Raw genomic sequence first — 21,137 nt, 5'->3', positions numbered from 1 at the left:
GGTAGAATTAAGCCAAATCATCTTAATAATTAATTATAAAGGGTCTAAAAAGCCCAGTTATAAGGCAGAGATGGTTAGACTAACTGGACAGAAAAAGCAAGTTCAAACTGTGCGCTGTTCAGAGGAAACCCATTTAATTTATAATTTTAATTTTTTTAAGATTCATTTATTTGAGAGAGAAAGAGAGGGAGGGCATGTGTAGGGTGGGGGAAGAACAGAGGGAAAGAGAGAAAGAGTCCTAAACAGACTCTGCTCTGAGTGCAGAGTGGAACACAGAGCTTGATCCCATGACGCTGACATCACGACTGAGCTGAAACCAAGTCTGATGCCCAACTGACTGCACCACCCAGGTGCTCCAGCTAAATACAAATTCACACGTAGATTAAAAGCGAAAGGATGGAAAGTTATATACCATGCAAGCACCAATCATAAGAAAGCTAGAGTGGCTATATTAATATCAAAGTATTCCTTAGAACAAGAAATGTCACATGAAATTTTCATAATAATTGAGAGTACAGTTGGTCAGGAGGACCAATGTGTGTTCTAAATGTGTGTATACCCAATAACAGCTTCAAAATACATGCAGCAAAAACTGAGGAAGAAACCTTGGATTTAGAGATATCAATACTCTTCTTTCAATAACTGATAGAACAAACTGACAAAATTTGTAGAGATAGAAGATAATAAACAATATCAGCAGACTTGACCGAACTGACACTTATAGAATACTTTACCTAACAATAGCAGAATACACATTTCTTTCAAGTGCATATGAAACATTCACCAAATTAGGCCATATGATGAGCCATAAAAAAAGACTCAATAAATGTAAAACAACTGATATCATACTGAGTATGCCCTCTGGTAAGAATAGAATTAAATTAAAAATTAATAACATATTTGAAAAAAACAGCATGCTTCTCAATAATGTAAAGTTAGAAATCACCAAAGGAAATTTCTAAATATTTTGAATGAAGAAGAAAGTTTTGTTTTGTTTTGTTTTTAAGATTTTATTTATTTATTTGACAGACAGAGATCTACAAGTAGGCAGAGAGAGAGAGAGAGGAGGAACCAGGCTCCCTGCTGAGCAGAGAGCCCGATGCAGGGCTCCATCCCAGGACCCTGGGATCATGACCTGAGCTGAAAGCAGAGGCTTTAACCCACTGAGCCACCCAGGCGCCCCAAGAAGAAAGTTTTTAAAATTCATGGGATGCAGCTAAGGCAGTCCTTAGAAGAAAACTTATATAAAAAATTTGTATCTTTAATAGGTCTCAAACGTGTGATCTAGACTCTGCCTTAAGAAGCTAGGGGCACACATCAGGCTCTCTGCTCAGCAGGGAGCCTGCTTCCTCCCCTCTCTCTGCCTGCCTCTCTGCCTACTTGTGATCTCTCTCTGTCAAATAAATAAATAAAATCTTAAAAAAAAAAAAAGGGAAGAAGAAGCTAAGGGCGGAGGAGGATTTGAATGCAAAGGAAGTTGAAGAGAGGAAATAATAAAGATCAGAAAACAACCAAAAAAATAGAAAAAAGAAAATCAGTGAAACAAAAAATTTGATTTAAAAAAATCAATAAAATTGACAACATCTAAAATAGAATGATCAAGAAAAACACAAATTAGTCAGGATCTTAGAAAAGAGAAAACATTACTAAAATCCTACATTAATTAGAGGGATAATGAAAGGATATGAATAACTATGCAAGTAAATTTGAAAACTTAGATGAAATGGAACAATTCCTGGAAAACACAAATTTCCAATGCTGACTCAGGGAGAAATATTCCTGAATATCAGTATATCAATGAAAGTAATTAAATTCATATTAAGAAACTTTTCCACATGGGGCACCTGGGTCGCTCCGCGGGTTAAAGCCTCTGCCTTCGGCTTAGGTCATGATCCCAGGGTCCTGGGATCAAGCCCTGAATAGGGCTCAGCGGGGAGCCTGCTTCCCCCTGTCTCTCTGCCTGCCTCTCTGCCTACTTGTGATCTCTGTCAAATAAATAAAATAAAATCTTTAAAAAAAAGAAAAAGAAATTTTCCACCAAAAAAACTCCCAGGCCCTGATGGTGTCACTGATGAATTATATCAAACATTTAAGGAAGAAGTAAAACCAATCCTTCAGCCACACAGAACTTTCAGAAGGTAAAACTGGGTAGTACACTTTACAGCTCATTTTATGAGGCCAAGATTATTTTGATTTTAAGACCAGAGAGAGACATTACAAGAAAAAAATTACAAACTAATATCCCTCATGATCATAGGTAAAAACCTTAGCAAGCAACTAGCAAAATGAGTACTAAAGGGAAAATACATCATGATTCAGTGGAGCTTATCCTAGGAGTGCAAGGTTAATTTAATATTTAAATACCATCAAGTCTAACAACATTAGCAGAAATGAAGAGAAAAAAATATCATCTCTATAGATGCATAGAAGCCTTTGGCAAGGTGACTGGGTGGCTCAGTTGGTTGAGCACCCAACTCTTGATCTCGACTCAGGTTACACTCTCAGGGTCCTGGGATTGAGCCCCATGTTGGGCTCCAAGCTCAGTGAGAAGTCTGCTTGAGGATTTCTCTCCCTTTTCCTCTGCCTCTCCCCACTGTCTCTTTCATGTAAATAAATACATCTTTTAAAAAAAAAAGACTTTTGCAAAATTCAACACTTACTCGTGATTTAAAAAGACACAAACCTGTGCTCGCTTCAGCAGCACATATACTAAAAAAAAAAAAAAGACACAAACCTCTCAGTAAACTATGAATACCTGGGAACTTCATCAACCTGGTGGAGAGCCTCTGTGAAAACCTACAAACGAGGCTGTACTTTGTGGTAAAAGACTGACTATTTCCCTCTAAGACCTAAGGATGTTAGCTTTCATCACTTATATTTAATATCCTTCTGAAGGTTCTAGCCAGGGCTGTAAAGTAAGACATACAGATTGACAAAGAAGGAGTAAAATAATATTTATTTGCAGATGACATGATAGAGTATGTAGAAAATCCCAAGGATTCTACAGAAAAACTACTGGCACTAATAAGTAGGTCAGCAAGTTCATAGGATACAAGATTAATGTTTAATTTTTTCCCCCTGTATACTCATAATGAACAATTTTGAAATGGGATTTTAAAAATACCATTTAGAGGGGCACCTGGCTGACTCAGTTGGAAGAGCATGTGATTCTTGACTTCGGACTCATGAGTTAGAGCCCCTTGTTGGGTGCTGAGATTACTTAAATAAATAAATAACCTTAAAAGCTTAAACTGTTTCAAAACATAAAAAATAAAAATACCACTTACAGTAGCATAAAAAGCACTCTAGCTGGGAGAGATTGTGTGTGTGTGTCTTGGGAGGGGAGGGGCAAAATTACATGGAAACTCTGTATATCGATTTTGTTATAAACTTAAAACTGCTCTATAAAAATAGTCTCTTTTTAAAGAAACAAACAGAAAACCCATGAAATAGTCAGGGACATTTTACAAGATTTGTTTGAGATTTTTACACTAAAAACTTACTAAACATTGGGATGCCTGGGTGGCTCAGTTGGTTAAGTGTCTGCCTTCGGTTCAGGTCGTGATCCCAGGGTCCTGATCCCAGGGTCCTGGGATCGAGCCCCGAATCCGGCTCCCTGCTTAGCGGGAAGCCTGCTTCTCCCTCTCCCACTCCCCCTGCTTGTGTTTCCTTTCTTGCTCTGCCTTTCTCTGTGTAATAAATAAATAAAATCTTAAAAAACAAAACAAAAAACTACTAAATATTGCTGTGTTAGAAGAGACCTACATGAATAAAGAGAGATGCCATGTTTGTGGACAGAAGACTTAATGTTGTTAAGATGTCAGTTTGTCCAGGGGCACCTGTGTGGCTCAGTCTGTTAAGCATCCATCTCTTGTGTTTGGCTTAGGTCATGATCTCAGGGTTGTGAGATTAAGCCCCATGTAGGACTCTGCACTGGGATGGAGCCTGCTTAGGACTCTCTTTCTCTCTCTCCTCTGACCCTTCCCCACCTCTTTCTCTCTTAAAAAAAACAAAACAAAACAAAACAAAAACCAGTTTCTACAAATTGATCTGTAGATTCGGTGTAATCACAATCAAACGGATTCTAAAATGTATAGGGTAATGCAAAGAACTTAAATGGCCAAAACAAGTTTGAAAAGAACAAAGTTGATAGCAAGTCTTATACTACTTAATTTGAAGATTCACTATAAAATTTAGTTATCAAGACATTCTGTTCCTGGCATAAATACAGATGTATTGACTAATAGAAAATGATAGAGAGTTTTTTTTTCTTCAAAGATTTTATTTGTCAGAGAGAAAGAGAGCACAACCAGAGGAGCAGCTGGCACAGACAGTAGCAGGCTCCCTGCCTGACGTGGGGCTCAATGCCAGGACCCTGAGATCATGACCTGAACTGAAAACAGACACTTAACCAACTGAGCCACCCAGGTGTCTCAGTAGAGAGTTTAGATAAAGAATCACACATAAATAGTCCATTGATTTTTGACAAAGAGACCAAGGTATTTCAATGGGGAAAAAGACAATTTTTCTTAATGAAATGATGCTGGAACAAGTGGATATCTATATTGAGATAAAGAGCCTCAACCCTCACTTCACACCATACACAAAAAGCAACTAAAAATGGATCCCAGCCTGAAACATAAAAGCTAAAAGTATAAAACTTCTAGAAGAAATTTTAGAAAAATTTCACTACTTCACAGGAGGAAAAGATGTCTTAAATAGGATCTAAAAGACACAAACTTGAAAGAAAAAGTTGAGAAATTCAACTTCATAAAAATGTAAAGGACCCAGGGGAACTGGCCCAAGGAAGAAGTAAAAGTAATTCTAGGGATGGGGCGCCTGGGTGGCTCAGTGGGTTCAGCCGCTGCCTTCGGCTCAGGTCATGATCTCAGGGTCCTGGGATCGAGTCCTGCATCGGGCTCTCTGCTCAGCAGGGAGCCTGCTTCCCTCTCTCTCTCTCTCTGCCTGCCTCTCCATCTACTTGTGATTTCTGTCAAATGAATAAATAAAATCTTTAAAAAAAAAAAAAAGTAATTCTAGGGATGATGAAAAGAGCTTCTGAGATATGGCTGTGCAGGAGGACTAGGAGTGTCCAGTGTAGGCTAGAGCAGAAAGGCTCTGGGAGAGGTGTGTTCAAGGGATCGAAGGACTTCTGATGTGTGTGAATAAATGGAGAGGAGATTAATTTGGAGAGTTTGGTGATGAATTCATGGAAGATGCAATGAAGCTAAGCAAACTAATAAGAGGAGTCTTAACTCTAGGTAGTAGCTGTATAGGGAGGAAAGAGAATGATGGAACCCTGCAGAGCCTATAATACTGTTAGAAGTGATAATAATGTAAACATTACATTCAACTAAAAATTGATACTGAAAGGATGGAAGAAGGTAAGGGTGGTGTGTAAGTGGGATGCTGTGGTTTCCAATAATGGTGAAAGAAACTTAAATCCTCATCTTCTATAAGCATTGGTTATATAGAGAGTGGGAAGGCGAGGGAAGGAAATGCAGAGAGTGTCTGCTTTTCAAAACAAGTCTTACAGAAATTTTTGAATCATTGAAATGTGTGAATATGGACATGATTTGAAGCCAGGTCATGCCCATTTGCTAGCTGTGTGACCTTAAGCAAGTTGCTCAACTTCTCTGTGCCTCAGTTAAATCATTCCTTGAGTACCAGGTAATTGTACTTACCTTCGAAGGTTGTTCTTAGGGTAAATAAGTTTAATCTATGTAAAATATTTGGAATAGTGCCCTGTACAGGTGTTACTGTTGTAATTATGTGCAGGCATTACTTTGAAATATATTAAAGTAATATATTAAACATATTAAATATATGTTAAACATATTATATTAAACATATTAAATAATATATTAAATATATATTAAACATATTAAACATATTAAAATAAAAATGTGCTGAATCTTAAAAAAGTTTTTAACCTAATATTGGTAGTCCCTGTGTATTTACCTAATATCTCTTTATGTCCCTTAGAAATAACCCTGTAAGGAATATATTTTCTTTTCTTTTCTTTCTTTTTTTTTTTTAAGGTGTTATTTGTCAGAGAGAGCAAGACAAGGAGAGAGAGCACAAGCAGGGGAAAGCAGGCACCTCACTGAGCAGGAAGCCCAATGCAGAAATTGACCCCAGGACCCTGGGATCATGACCCAAGCTGAAGGCAAATGCTTAACTGACTGAGCCACCCAGGTGTCTGAGGAATATTTTTTCTTATCCTCCATTTTCATCTAAAGAAGCTGAGGCTCAGAGAAGTTTAACCACCTGCTCAGGATCAAGTAGCTAGTTACTGCCAGTTGCCCCAATGTTAGGATTTCATTTGGGTCAGTCTGGCCACAAATTCCAGCCTATTCTCATTTTGCCTGATGTGTGTATGGGTTTACTGAGTGCTTTATAAGCGCAGGCTGACCCTAAGCTACTGTGGGGAGTGTAGGAGTCTGTGGGATCTGGTCCTCCATGCATCTTTGCGAAAGGGCACAGAGCACTCTGGAGGGCACTTAGTGAGTAGTCCCAGATGGGGAGACCTGGCCTGAGGTGAGTACTCAATAAATTTTGTTGAGTGAACGCCTGAGTGTGCATGGTTCTGAAGCCCCAGGCAGATGTTAGGACACTCCCCAGGAATGCAAGCTGTGGGAGGCGGGAAGGGGACAACTTTAGGGGAGACTAAAAAACCCCATGCTGCCTAGATGCTAAAAAAACTCGGGCTGCCCCGCCTGGCCGGGTTCCTCCCCCACCACTTTACTTAACCCCCAGCTAGCCTGCTTCCCAGGGCCTGGCGCTGCACAAGATGAAGACTGTGAAATTTCATATATCTATTTCTAAAAAAAGGAATCCAGAAATTGCCACAGACCTTCATATTAATGCTAAATTTATTACTCCCATCCTCAAAATGACCCAGAACCTCACTTCTGTAGATACCCTCGGTCTTGCTAAAATGAGCAAGCTAGCTTGCTTGCTTGCTATGTCACTTTACACACACACACACACACACACACACACGAACGCTCAAGGTTTTACTCACAGAGAGAACAAAGTTGTGATAGGTATGTTTACTGGTTTTATTGAAGTGAACCTTACAGAAGTGGCTTATAAAGGTCTTCAGCAGCAGCTTCCTCTCCCACTTAGTAAATATTCCTTCTCTGTTCTAGTGCAACTGAGTTGCTTTCTCAAACTCTGAAAAGCCAAGGGCTGCTAGGTCTCTCAACTTCTAACCAAGGCTGGAGTATCCAAGCAAAAAAATTCTGGGCTTAAAAACCAAGTTGTGCTCTGATTCAAACCAGAACCCAGTCCACAGGTTCAGCTCTCCCGTGGCTGTGACCCTTGTTCTGCAACGGAAGTGGGGGTGGTGGGGAGGGCTCTTAGTTTAGCTCCGCAGACAGGGTGGCTGCCCTAATCCCAGGTGGCTTTTGATTGAAAGAGGCCCATGTGGCGCTTCTTCTGTCCCTCCTAAACTAATTGGGCTTTTTTGCTGCCACGGACTAGGAGCTTGAGGTCTGGTTTCTAGCGATTGTTCTGCTAAAAGTAACCTCCTGCCAAGTAAACCTATCTGTGTTTTGATTTGTGCTTCTTTAAAGTGAGGGGATTTAGAGTAACTCAGTGATTTTCAAAAATTTTCCACCAGTAGTGAGACTGTTTGTACAAAGGAAATCTGTCTGGATGCCCCATGTGGAAGAGTAGAGCTGCTCTGCTTGCTTTGAAGGTGGACTTTCTCCTCACTGTGTGGTCGTACTGGATATGGCTCTGAACCTCTGTATGTATGTGTTTTAATTTTTTCCCCAGAGTTGGATAATATGTTAATAGGACAGGGGAAGAAGGACCAGAAAGAGGTTAAGAAGGTAAAAAACAGATCATAGCCTACGGTTTTCCATATCAAAAAGGAAGATAAAAGGTATTATAGAAAATTTTAGTAAATTGTTTCTCTGAAAAGTCTTATGGATTATGACATGAAATTAATACATTAAGTAGCACATATGTCATCTTCAAAAGAATAATCTTAGAGTACCTTCAGTGGACGCTGCTTTAGCCATGGGACCCTCACAGATTAAGGGGTCAGATGAACACCCGGGGGCCTGGCTTTTCCTGCTCATGTGAGTAGTACAAGTTCTCACTGCTGCAGTAGTTTATTTTATTGCTTTCTTATTTCTGTGAGCTTATTAGGAGAGCTTGGTTGGGCCAAGGGTCACTCAGAAAACAACCAGCTTCCACTTTCTTTAGTTATGCAAACTAGAGCTAGGTGACTGAGATCTTGCCTTTGGGCTGCAAGAGATAGGGAGTTTTGCAAGCCCTAGGGGAGTGCAGAATTTCCTGAAGATGTTGCAAAGTGGCCGGCTTTCTTCTGAAGTCATGCAATATTCTCCTTTGCTTTGGTTATGACTGCAGACTTGCTGGGAAGCCACCTGAAGACTAACACCTTGGAGTGGGCTTCTCTTCACTGGCTCCAGAAGTGAGGCCTACTCCTGTAGAGGGAATAGCTTGGGGTCAGTGCTCTCATAGAATCATGTTTGGTCTAATTCTACCTCCCTGTTACTTTATTGGCAGTCAGTTTTCTAAAACATGAGCACTTTTGCTGAGGGAAGGACACGCAAAAGGAAATTTAAGGAATTTTGAAAATTTAGAGACTAGAGGGCTGGGTGGCGCAGGTTTTATGAAAGTCCCTATTCTGCTGCTTTAATTTGGAAGATAGGAGTTCCCAGAGAAAGCAGGTTTCATGGAGGAAGAACAAATTTGATCGGAGAATTTTATCTGTGGCCTTGAGGGCATCCTCAGTCACCACTGCCCCACACCTCTCAGCCTCCATGTTGGGCAGCAGAGGCCACAGAAGCCAGGCCCAGTTGCCCAGGCCTCCTGGGCACGTTGCAGAGGAAAAGTCCGCTGCTCCCCACTGTACCCACAGCCCGGGAGAGATGGGCTTCTAGACATTCTTACTCTTGTTTTTCTACCAGGGCATGTAGTGTGCAGCTATTAAAGATACTCAGATTTTATTTTATTTTTGTTTTTATTTTATTTTAAGATTTTATTTATTTGACAGAAATCACAAGTAGACGGAGAGGCAGGCAGAGAGAAAGAGAGGGAAGCAGACTCCCTGCTGAGCAGAGAGCCTGATGCGGGATTCGATCCCAGGACCCTGAGATCATGACCTGAGCTGAAGGCAGCGGCCTAACCCATTGAGCCACCCAGGCGCCCCAAAGATACTCAGATTTTAGAATGGTATCGCTTACTTTGGTCTAGATAAATCTTCAAAAGTAAGCAGATCAGCTGGTTTTTGGACTTGACTCCAAGCAGAAGATGCTAGATAACCCCGTAGAGAGACTCCATGAAGTATATCAAGCTTGGTGGTATTTTGGGGGATTTTTAAGTGTTTGAGAATCACATGGGAATGAAATGATTCAAAGGACAAGATTTAAAAAATACATAAAGTCCACATTCTCTGAAAATAATAGCATATGAAGTAGTTCCTGAAGTATTTAAATAGAAAGTGAAACTGAATCACAGTTTACTTTTCGAAGTAAAACTATTTAGAATGCAGCCTCCTTCCCTGAAAGAGCAACAGGGTTTTTGTCAAACATTTCTTCCCGTTCTCTGAAATTTGGAGTTCACAAGAAGGCTTGAGGGTTATGCTTTATTGAGGGTGACCCTTTACTTCAATAGCAAAGAAGGCCACGTGGGAGGTCAAGGACTAGTGTTCTGGGGAGGAGGCGAGCAGGCTCTGAGTCAGCAGAGCGTATGACTGAACCGCAGTTTGGGTCAGACAGCCAAGGCTGGGGCAGCAGCTGCTTGAATCTTGTATATGTTGAGAGATGAACGAATGGCAATATCCGTATCTAGAGATATCTTGCAATACCTTGAGAGTTAGCTTGGGTGAGCTGGAGCTCCGTATATATATCAAGAGAAAGTATAGGAAAAGTTAAGGAAGAAGAAGCAAGGGCCCCAGGGAAAAGGATCTTTCTCAAGAAAGTTGATTTTTGTAGGTTTTTCATTTGTAGGGTGGTAGAGTCCCTTTCCCTCCCATCTTCCTGAAAATACATACTGCCCCAGCAGAGTGCTAGTCCTTTTAATGTGCTCCCAACTCTATTTGACCCCATCTTTTTTTTTTTTTTTTTTTAAGATTTTATTTATTTGACTGACAGAGATCACAAGTAGGCAGAGAGGCAGGCAGAGAGAGGAGGAAGCAGGTTCCCTGATGAGCAGACAGCCCAGTGCGGGGGCTGATCCTGACCTTGGGACCCTGGGATCACGAACTGAGCTGAAGGCAGAGGACTTAACCCACTGAGCCACCCAGGAGCCCATGACTCCATCTTCTTAATCATGTTTGCTGCTTTTCTGTTTTCTCCAACTTCAGATTTCCTTGTCTTAAAAAGAATACACGTTGGGAGGTACTTGCCTCTGGGCCATTCGTCTTGAGGCTGCCCCTGTCTGGGCCAGACCTCCTCTTTCCTACCCCCTTGTTTCCACTTCTTAACCCTTATCCTATCCTTCCCTGGCACCACAAGTGTTCCTTCTTATCTCTGGCCACCGCAGCATACTCTGTGCTTTTAGGTGGTGTGACCATAAAATTTAATGTCCAAATCGGTACTTTTAGAAGTAAAAGGGGGTGCTTGTAATTAAGCATGATTCTGAGATAATGGGTATAAACTAGGGACTGCCCCAGGCAAACCAGGGTGCATGTTCCTTCAAGGTGTTTAACCTGGTCATGGCTCCTTCCTGTAGGAAGGCAGAAGATTCTGAGAGCAATGCTTCTCTTATCTTTGCATCCCTTCTTATGGCCAATTTGTTTTGTTTTGTTTTTTAAAATGAACTTTTAAATTTTGAAATAATTAGATTTACAGAAAGTTGCAGAAAAGTACAGAATTCCCACATACTCCTTACCCACCTTCCCCCATTATTTACATTTTGCATTTCCTTGGTGCATCTGTTAAAACTCAGAAACTGTAATGGCTTATTCGTATTACCTAAACTCCAGACCAGTTTTTCTATTAATGTCCTCTTTTCTGTTCTGATCCATACCAGGATACTATACTGGATTTAATGGGCATGTATCGCCTGGTCTGTGACAAATTTTCAGTCTTCCCTTGTATTTCGTGACTTTGAGCCTTGAGGGGTACTGGTCACATTTCCTGAGGAAGTGTGCCCAAACTGAATTTGTCTGATTTTACATAATTAGACCCAGGTTATGGTTTTGGGGAAGAATACCACAGAAGTGAAGTGCCTTCTCATCACATATATCAGGGGGCATATGACACACACATGACAGCATCAGGGACAGACGGGAACCTTCATTACTTGGTGAAGGTGGTGTTTTTCCTTTCCCTATTCTTATCCTTTTTTATGGATATGTAATATTCTTCTGTGTATATGTGCCACATTTTCTTTATTCATTAATTAGTCAATGGACACTTAAGTTGCTCCCCTGTCTTGGCTATTGTAAATAGTACTGCAGTGAACATGGGGGTACAGATATCTTTTAGAATTAGTGCTTTTGTATCCTTTGGATAAATACCCAGAAGCAGAATTTACTGGGTCATATGGTAATTCAACTTAAATTTTTAAAAAAGATTTTATCAATTGAGAGAGAGGGCCTGTGCACAAGTGGGGGGAGGGGCAGAGGGAGAAGCAGACTCGCTGCTGACCAGGGAGCCCTACGTGGGGCTTGACCCAAGGACCCAAGATCATGACCTAAGCCAAAGGCAGACACTTAACTCACTGAGCACCCCAGGCATCCCTCTACCTCAATTTTTTGAGGAACCTCTGTTACTGTTTTCCATAGCGTCTGCACCAATTTACATTTCCACCAACAGTGCTCGAAGGTTCTCTTTTCTCCCATCCTTGCCGATCCTTGTTATTTCTTGTCTTTTTTTTTTTCATTGACATTTAACTAACATGCAGTGTTAATAGTTTCAGTTGTATAACATTAATTCAACAATTTTATACATTAATCAGTATTCATCTTAATTATGGTCACATCTGTCACCATACAGCATTATTAAAATATTACTATTTTCTCTATGTTGTTTTTCATCTCCATGACATTTTTTTTTAATAACTGGAAGTTGTTGCCTCTTAATCCCCTTCATCAGTTTGCCCATCTCTCTAAACTTATCCCCTCTGGCAACTACCAGTTTGATCACTGTATTGAAAAGTCTTTTTTGTTTGTTTTTTAGATTCCACACATAAGTGAAATCATATCGTATTTCTCTTTCTCGGACTTATTTCACTTAGAGTAATACCCTCTAGGTCCATCCTTGTTGTCACAAATGGCAAGATTTCATTCTTTTTTATGGCAGAGTAATAATCCATTGCATGTATATGTGTGTGTTTGTAAGTGAGTGTGTGTGTGTGTGTGTGTGTGTGTACACATCACCTCTTTGTTCCATCTGTTGTTGAGCTTGGGTTCATCATCAGAACTGGGTTGTGCCATATCTTGGCTATTGTAAATAATGTTGCAATAGGGGTGCCTGGGCGCCTGCCTTCGGCTCAGGTCATGATCTCAGGATCCTGGGTTCATGCCCCACATCGGGCTCCCTGCTCAGCAGGAAGCCTTCTTCTCCCTCTCCCACTCCCCCTGCTTGTTTTCCCTGTCTCACTGTGCCTCTCTCTGTCAAATAAATTTTAAAAATCTTTAAAAAGAAAAGAATGCTGCAGTAAACATAGAGGTGCATATATCCTTTTGATTTTGTATTTTTGTTTTCTTAGGGTAATACCCAATAATGGGTTTACTGGATCATGTGGTATTTCATTTTTAATTTTTTGAGGAAGCTCCATAGTGTTTCCCCCAGTGGCTGTGTTGATTTAACTCTCCTTCCGGCAAAGCACAAGGGCTGTCTTCTTCATATCCTTGTTACTACTTGTTATTCTTGTCTTTTTTATTTTAGCCATCTGTACTAGTTTGTGGTGATATGCCATTATGGTTTTGATGTGCATGATTAGTACTATTGAGCATTTTTTCATGTGCCTGTTGGCCATCTGTTGTCTTTGAAAAAATTTCTATTCAGGCCCTCTGTCCATTTTTTATTTTATTTTTTTAAAGATTGATTTATTAGAGTGCAAGTGAGGGAGAGCATCTCAATCAGACTCTGTGCTGAGTGTGGAGTCTGACGTGGGGCTCCCTCTCAGGACCCTGGGATCATGATCTGACCTGAAAGCAAGAGTTGGACACTTAACCTACTGTACCAGCCAGCCAGCCCTCTGCCTACTTTTAAAAAATATTTTGATTCTAGTATAATTAGCATAGTGTTATATTAGTTTCAGGTGTACAACACAGTGATACAACAATTCTGCACATAATTCCATGCTCATTATAAGTGTACTTGTACTTAATTCCTTTCACCAATTTTACCCACCCCCTACCCACTTCCCCTTTGGTAACCCTGTTTGTTTTGTAGAGTTAAGAGTCTATTTTTTTTGCTTTGTCTCTTTTTTTCTTCATGTTTCTTGAGTTCTACATGTGAGTGAGATCATATGGAATTTGTCTTTCTCAGACTTATTTAACTTAGCATTATTCTTGCTAGGTCCATCTTTTTTTATGGTTAAGTAATACTCCATTGTGTGTGTATATATTTATATATACACACACAGTATACACAAACACCACCTCCTCTTTATCCGTTCATCTGTGGATGGACACTTGGGTTGATTCCACAGTTTGGCTATTGTAAATAATGCTGCAGTAAACATAGGGACTTAGTGTTTTTATATTCCCTGGGTAAATACCCAGCAGTGCAAGTACTGGATCATATGGCCGTTTTATTTTTCCTTTTTTGAAGGACCTCTCTATATGTTATTTTACTGTGGCTGCACCGGTTTGTATTCCCACCAGTCATGCAAGAGAGTTTTTTTCTCAACATCCTCGCCAACACTCATTTCTTTTGTTTTTTATTTTAGCCAGTCTGACAGGTACAAGGTAGTACCTCATTGTGGTTTTGATTTGCGTGTTGCTGATGATGAGTGCTGTTGAGCATCTTTTCATGTGTCTGTTGGCCATCTGTTTGTCTTTGGAGAAATGTCTGCTTATGTCTTCTGTGCATTTTTAAATTGGATTATTTTCTTGGTGTGCATTTCCTTTGCCTATTTTTAATTGGAATTTGTTTGGTGCTGAGTTGTATAAGTTCTTAATATATTTTGGATATTAACCCCTTATCAGATCTATCTTTTGCAAATAGCCTCTCCCATTCAGTAGGTTGCCTTTTCATTTTGTTAAGGTAAAAGCTTTGCTGTGCAAAAGCTTTTTATTTTGGGATAGTCTCAATAGTTAATTTTTGCTTTTGTTTCCATTGCCTGAAGTGACATAGCTAGACAAATTTGCTAAGGCTGATGTCAGAGAGGTTACTGCCTCTGTTTTCTTCTAGGATTTTTATGGTTTCAGGGCTCACATTTACATCTTTAATCCATTTGAGATTAATTTGTGTATGGGTGAGAAAGTGGTCCAGTTTCACTCCTCTGCATGTGGCTGTCCAGTTTTCCCAGCACCATTAATTGAAAAGATTGTCTTTTCTCCATTGTGTAATCTTGCCTCTTTTGTTGTAGATTAGTTAGCCATATAAGCATGGGTTTATTTCTGGGCTATTCTGTTCCATTGATCTATTTATTTTTGTTCCAGTACTATACACGCTTCTGATTACTGTACCTTTATAATGTATGCTTATTCTGGAATTATGTTATCTCCAGCTTTGTTCTTCTTTCTCAAGCTTTCATTAGCTATTTTGAGGTCTTTGTGATTCAATACAAATTTTAAGATTATTTGTTCTAGTTCTGTGAAAAATGCTATTGGTATTTTTGTGGGGATTACATTGAATCTGTAGATTGCTTAGGGTCGTATGGACATTTTAACGGTATTAATTCTTCCAAATCATGAGCATGGAATGCAATTCCTTTCAGAGTACAGGTCTTTCACCTCCTTAACTAAGGAGGAATTTAAAGACCTATAGGTATTTTATTCTTTTTGGAATAATTGTAAATGGGATTGTTACCTTTATTTCTTTTTCTGCTATTTCATTATTAGTGTAAAGAAATGCAATGGATTTCTGTAAATTTTGTACTGCAACTTGACTGAATTCATTTATCAGTTCTGCTAGGTTTTTTGGTGGAGTCTTTAGGGTTTTCTAGATATAGTATCACATCTTCTGTAAGTAGTGACAGTTTTACTTCTTCCTTACCGATTTTGATTCCTTTTATTTATTTATGTTGTCTGATTGCTGTTGTTGGGATTGTGTTGAATAAAAGTGGTGAGAAAATGGACATCCTTGTCTTGTTCCTGACCTCCGAGGAAAAGCTGTTTGTCACCATTGAGTGTGATGTTGGCTGTGGGTTTTTCATACATGGACTTTATTATGTTTAGGTATGTTCCTCTAAACTCATTTTGTTGAGAGTTTTACTCATGAATAGATGTACGATGATCATACGGTTTTTATCCTTTGTCTTACTAATGTGATATATTGATTTGCAAATATTGATCCACATTTGTATCCCTGGAATAAATCTTACTTGATTATTGTGAACAACTTCTTAAATGTATTGTTGAATTTGGTTTGCTAATATTTTGTTGAGGGTTTTTTTGTGTTATATTCATTGTAGATATTGGCCTGTAGTTTTATTTTCAGTATTAATGCTGACCTCATAGAATGAGTTTGAAAGTTTTCCTTCCTCTTCTATTTGATGAAGTCTGACAAAGTTTTAAGTCCGTTTCAGTCAGAAAATTTTAAGTCAGTTTTAATTCAGAAAGTTTCAAAAGTATAATCCATAATTTATGGATTGAATGTTTGTCATCATATATAAGAACTCTCATTGTAAACCAATTTCATGTAAGTTTTCTTCTGTTTGCTCTCAAAGTTATATACTTCCAGCTCTGACATTTAGGTTTCTTATCCTCTTTGAATTTATTTAGCTTGAATTTATTTAGCCTGCTTCCCCATCCCTCCTCCCCACCTGCCTCTCTGCCCACTTGTGATCTCTGTCTGTCAAATAAATAAAGAAAATCTTTTTTTAAAAGTCTGTTTCTTGGTTTCTCTCTTTCCTGTGCTTTTTTGTTTTGTTTCTTAAATTCCACATATGAGTGAAATCATATGGCATTTGTCTTTCTCTGACTTACTCACTTAGCATTGTACTGTCTAGCCCTGTCCATGTCCTTGCAAATGGCAAGGTTCCATTCTTTTTTTTTTTTTTTTTTAAAGATTTTTATTTATTTGTCAGAGAGAGAGAGGGAAAGAGAGTGAGCACAGGCAGACAGAATGGCAGGCAGAGGCAGAGGGAGAAGCAGGCTCCCTGCTGAGCAAGGAGCCCGATGTGGGACTTGATCCCAGGATGCTGGGATCATGACCTGAGCCGAAGGCAGCTGCTTAACCAACTGAGCCACCCAGGCGTCCCGGTTCCATTCTTTTTTTATGGCTGAAAAATATATTCCATTGTATATAAATGCCACATCTTCTTTATCCATTCATCTATTGATGGACACATAGGCAGGTTCCATAGTTTGGCTATTGTAAATAATGCTGTATATTCCTTTGAATTACTTTTACTACTGGATAAATACCCAGTAGTGCAATTACTGGATTATAGGGTAGGCCTATATATAATTTTTTGAGGAACATCCATACTGTTTTCGATAGTGTCTGCACCGGTTTGCATTCCTACCAACAGTGCAGGAGAGTTCATTTTTCTCCACACCCTTGCCAACACTTGTTGTTTCTTGTGTTTTTGATGTTTATCATTTTGACAGATGTGGGGTGATACTTCATTGTGGTTTTGATTTGTATGTTGCTTATGATGAGTGCTGCTGAGCATCTTTTAATGTGTCTTTTGGCCATCTGGATGTCTTTGGAGAAATGTCAGTTCATATGTTCTACTCATTTTTTACTTGGATTATTTGTTCTGTGGGTATTGAGTTGTATTAGTTCTTTATATATTTTGGGTACTAAAACTATACTGCATATGTCATTCGCAGGTATCCTCTCATCTTCAATAGTTGCCATTTAGTTTTCTTGATTGTTTCCTTCACTGCCAGAAACTTCATGTTGATGTCATCCCAGTAGTTCTTGTTTTTATTTCCCTTGCCTCAGGAGACCTATATAGTCAGAGACATTACTGCCTATCCTCTCATCTAGGATTTTTATGGTTTCAGGTCTCACATTTAAGTCTTATAAGTTTACTTTTGTGCATGGTGTAAGAAGTGGTCCAGTTTCCATCTTTAGCATGTGGATGTCCGGTTTTCTCAGCATCATTTGTTGAAGAGACTATGTTTTTCTCACTGCACATTTATTTCTCCTTGGTGGAAGATTAATTGACCATAGAATTGTGGGTCTTTTTCTGAGTTTTCTGTTCCATCCCAGTGATCTATGTGTCCGTTTTTGTGCCAGTACCATACTGTTTAAATTAGTACCACTTTGCAATATAGCAAAATCTGGAATTGTGATACCTCCAATTTTTTCAAAGTTTTTTTTTTTTGTTTGTTTTTGTTTTTTACCTATAACCCCCAGTGCCCTCCTTAATTAAAAACTAATGATATATTGTATGGTGACTAACATAATACACACACACACACACACACACAAGATAAAGATTTTTTTTTATTGGAGAGAGGTCAAAGAAGAGCAGGAAGAGAGGGAGAATCTCAAGTAGACTGCCCACTGACCACAGAGCGAGACGCAGGCCTCAATCTCATGACCCTGAGATCATGACCTGAACCAAAATCAAGAGTCGGATGCTTAACCAGCTGAGCCACCCAGTTGCCCTAGTTTTTTATTTTTCAAGATTGCTTTGGCTGTTCAAGGTCTTTTGTGGTTCACTATAAATTTTAGAATTGTTTGTTTTAGTTCTGTGAAAAATGCTATTAGTATTTTGATAGAGATTGTATGAAATATATAGATTGCTTTGGGTACTATAGACATTTTTTTTTTTTAAGATTTTATTTGTTTGAGAGAGATCACAAGCAGGAAGAGAGGCAGGCAGAGAGAGAAGAGGAAGCAGGCTCCCCACCGAACAGAGAGCCAGATGCGGGGCTCAATCACAGGAACCTGAGACCATGACATGAGCCGAAGGCAGAGGCCTAACCCACTGAGCCACCCAGGTGCCCCAGTACTATAGACATTTAACAATATTTGTTCTTCCAATTCATTAGCATGGAATAGTCTTTACATTTGTGTGATCTTTTTTTTTTTTTTTTAAGATTTTATTTATTTGACAGAGAATGTATGAGCATGAGCAGGGGTGGGAGCAGAGGCAGAGGGGGAAGCAAACTCCCCACTGAGCAGGAAGTCCAATTTGGGGCTCAATCCCAGGACCCTAGGATCATGACCTGAGCCCATGTCAGATGCTTAACTGGCTGAGCCGCCCAGGCACCCCTCTTGTTTCATCTTCAATATCACAAATGTTTTATAGTTTTCCAAATACAGGTCTTTTACCTCTTTGATTAAGTTTATTCTTTGATAGTTTATAATTATTGGTATAATTGTAAATGGGATTGTTTTCTTAATTTCTTTCTGCTGTTTCATTATTAAAGAATGCAACAGATTTCTCTACATTAGTTTTTGTATCCTGTATCTTTACTGAATTCACATTTTCATTTTAGTAGTTTTTTGGTGGAGTCTTTAGGATTTTCTATATTATATACTATTGTGTCATCTACAGAGTAAAACTTTTACTTCTTCCTTACAAATTTGGATGCCTTTTATTTATGTTATTGAGTTGCTGTGGCTAGGACTTCCAGTACTACACTGAATAAAAGTAATGAGAAGAACAGTTAGGGGTCTGACTCTTGGTTTCAGCTAAGGTGGTGATCTCAGGATCGTGGGATTGAGCCCCACATCAAGCTCTGTGCTCAGTGTGGAGTCTACTACAGTTTCTCTCCCTCTCCTCCTGCCACCTTGTTAGGTGTTCACTCATGCATGCTTTCTAAAATAAATCTTAAAAAAAAAAAAGTAACAGTGGACATCCATGTCTTATTCCTGATCTTAGGGAAAAGCTGTTTTTTACCACCGAGTATGATGCTGGCTGTGGGTTTTTCACATATGGCCTCCATTATGTTGAGGTATGTTCCCTCTAGACCTGCTGTGCAGACAGTTTCCATCATGAATGAATTGTAGTTTGTCAGTTGCTCTTCCTGCATCTACTGAAATGATCATATGGTTTCTATCCTCTTATTGATTTATCACATTGATTGTTTTGCACATATTGAGTCAGCCTTGCATCCTGTAGTAAATCTCACTTGACTGTGGTGAATGATTTTTTTGTTTAAATGTACTGTTGGACTGGGTTTGCTAATATTTTGTTGAGGATTTTTGCATCTACATTCATGAGTGATACTGGCATATCTATTTATTTATTTGTTTAGTGGTGTCTTTATCTGGTTTTGGCCTCATAGACTGAATTTGGAAGTTTTCCTTCCTCTAGTATTTTTTGGAAGAGTTTGAAAGTGATATGTATTAACTTTAAATGTTTGGTAGAATTCATCTATGAGGCTGTCTGATCCTGGACTTTTGGTTTTTGGAAGTGTTTTGATTATCTGATTTAATTTAATTACTGTCCATTTGTTCAAATTTTCTATTTCTTCCTGCTTTAGTTTTGGTAACATAAATAGGTTTCTAGGAATTTATCCATTTCTTCTAAGTTGTCCATTTTGTTGGCATTTAGATTTTAATATTCTGTTATGATTGTTTGTATTTCTGTGGTGTTGGTTATTTCTCCACTTTCACTAGTGATTTTGTTTACTTGGGTCCCCCACCCTTTTTTTAATGAGTTTGGCTGAAGTTACCCATTTTGTTGATCTTTTCAAAGAACCAATCATTTGTTTCATTGATCTGCTCTATTGTTTTGTTGTTGTTGTTTTAAACAGATTTTATTTGTTTATTTGACAGAGAGATCACAAGTAGGCAAAGAGGCAGGCAGAAAGAGAGCGAGGAAGCAGGCTCCCTGCAGAGCAGAGAGCCTGATGCAGGGCTCAATCCCAAGACCCTGAGATCATGACCTGAGCCGAAGGCAGAGGCTTAACACACTGAGCCACCCAGGCGCCCTCTATTTTTTTTTTTTTTTTTTTAAGTTTCTATTTTATTTCTGCTCTAATCTTCATTATTTTCTTCCTTCTACTTATTTGGGGTTACATTTGTTGTTTCTTTCTGGCTCCTTTAGGTTTAAAGTTAGGTAGCTTGAGAGTTTTCTTGCTTCTTGAGGTAGGCATGTATTTCTGTAAACTTCCCTCTTAGAACCACTTTTGCTCCATCCCAGAAATTTTGGACTTTTGTGTTTTCATTTTCATTTGTTTCCATGTAATTTTTGATTTTCTCATTGACTTCTTGGTTGACCCATTCACTGTTTAGTAGCATGTTATTTAACCTCCATGTATTTGTATTCTCTCCCAGATTTTTTTCTTGTGATGGATTTCCATCCTGTTGTGGTAGGAAAGATGCACAATATGACTTTTATTTTTTACTTTGTTCTTATTGTTGTTGTTGAGACTTATTTTGCAGCCTAACAATATGATCTAGTCTTGAGAACATCCCATATGCACTTGAAAAGAATGTGTATTCTGTTCTTCTAGGATGGCATATTCTGAATATGTCTGTAAAATCTATTTGGTCCAGTATGTCAAAGTCATTGTTTCCTTATTGATTTGCTGTTTGGATGTTCTGTCCATCAGTGTGAGTGAGGTAGGTATTAAAGTCCCTTATTGTTATTATATTGCTATCAATTACTTCGTGTTTGTTATACATGTTATTTATTTGGGTGCTCCTGTTTTGGGTGCATAAATATGTACAATTATTGTATCCTTTTGTTGGATTATTCCTTTTCTTGGTATATAGTGTCCTTCTTTGTCTCTTGTTACAGTCTTCATTTTAAAGCCTATTTTGTCTGATTTAAGTATTGCTACTCCAGTTTTCTTTTGACATCCATTAGCTTGATAAATATATCTCCATCCCCTTACCTTTAGTATGCAGGTGTCTTTCACTCTGAAACAAGTCTCTTATAGGCAGCAGAAAGATGGATCTTTTTTTTTCTTTTTTCCTTAATCTACTCTATCACCCTATACCTTTTGATTTGGAGTGTTTAGTCACTATGTTCAAAGTAATTATTGGTAAGTAATTATTGCCAATTTGTTGCTTATTTGTTGTTTCTGTAGATTTTCTCTGATCCTTGCTTTCATGGTTTAT

The 21,137-nt window shown here is 38.8% G+C and overlaps 1 protein-coding gene across 1 annotated transcript in view; it reads right to left on the bottom strand.

The window, feature by feature from the left end:
- Positions 1-5,914: 5,914 nt before the first annotated feature.
- Positions 5,915-21,137, bottom strand: part of RPAP2 (RNA polymerase II associated protein 2) — a 101,991-nt gene continuing 86,768 nt past the window's right edge. Inside the window, exon 13 of the mRNA XM_059375383.1 lies at positions 5,915-8,462. The gene's annotated coding sequence lies outside the window, so the exon portion shown is untranslated. The remainder of the gene's footprint in view (positions 8,463-21,137) is intronic.

Source organism: Mustela nigripes, chromosome 14 (assembly GCF_022355385.1).
Source record: "Mustela nigripes isolate SB6536 chromosome 14, MUSNIG.SB6536, whole genome shotgun sequence".
In the NCBI taxonomy this organism is placed as follows: domain Eukaryota; kingdom Metazoa; phylum Chordata; class Mammalia; order Carnivora; family Mustelidae; genus Mustela; species Mustela nigripes.
This window is presented reverse-complemented; position numbering and strand designations above follow the sequence as displayed.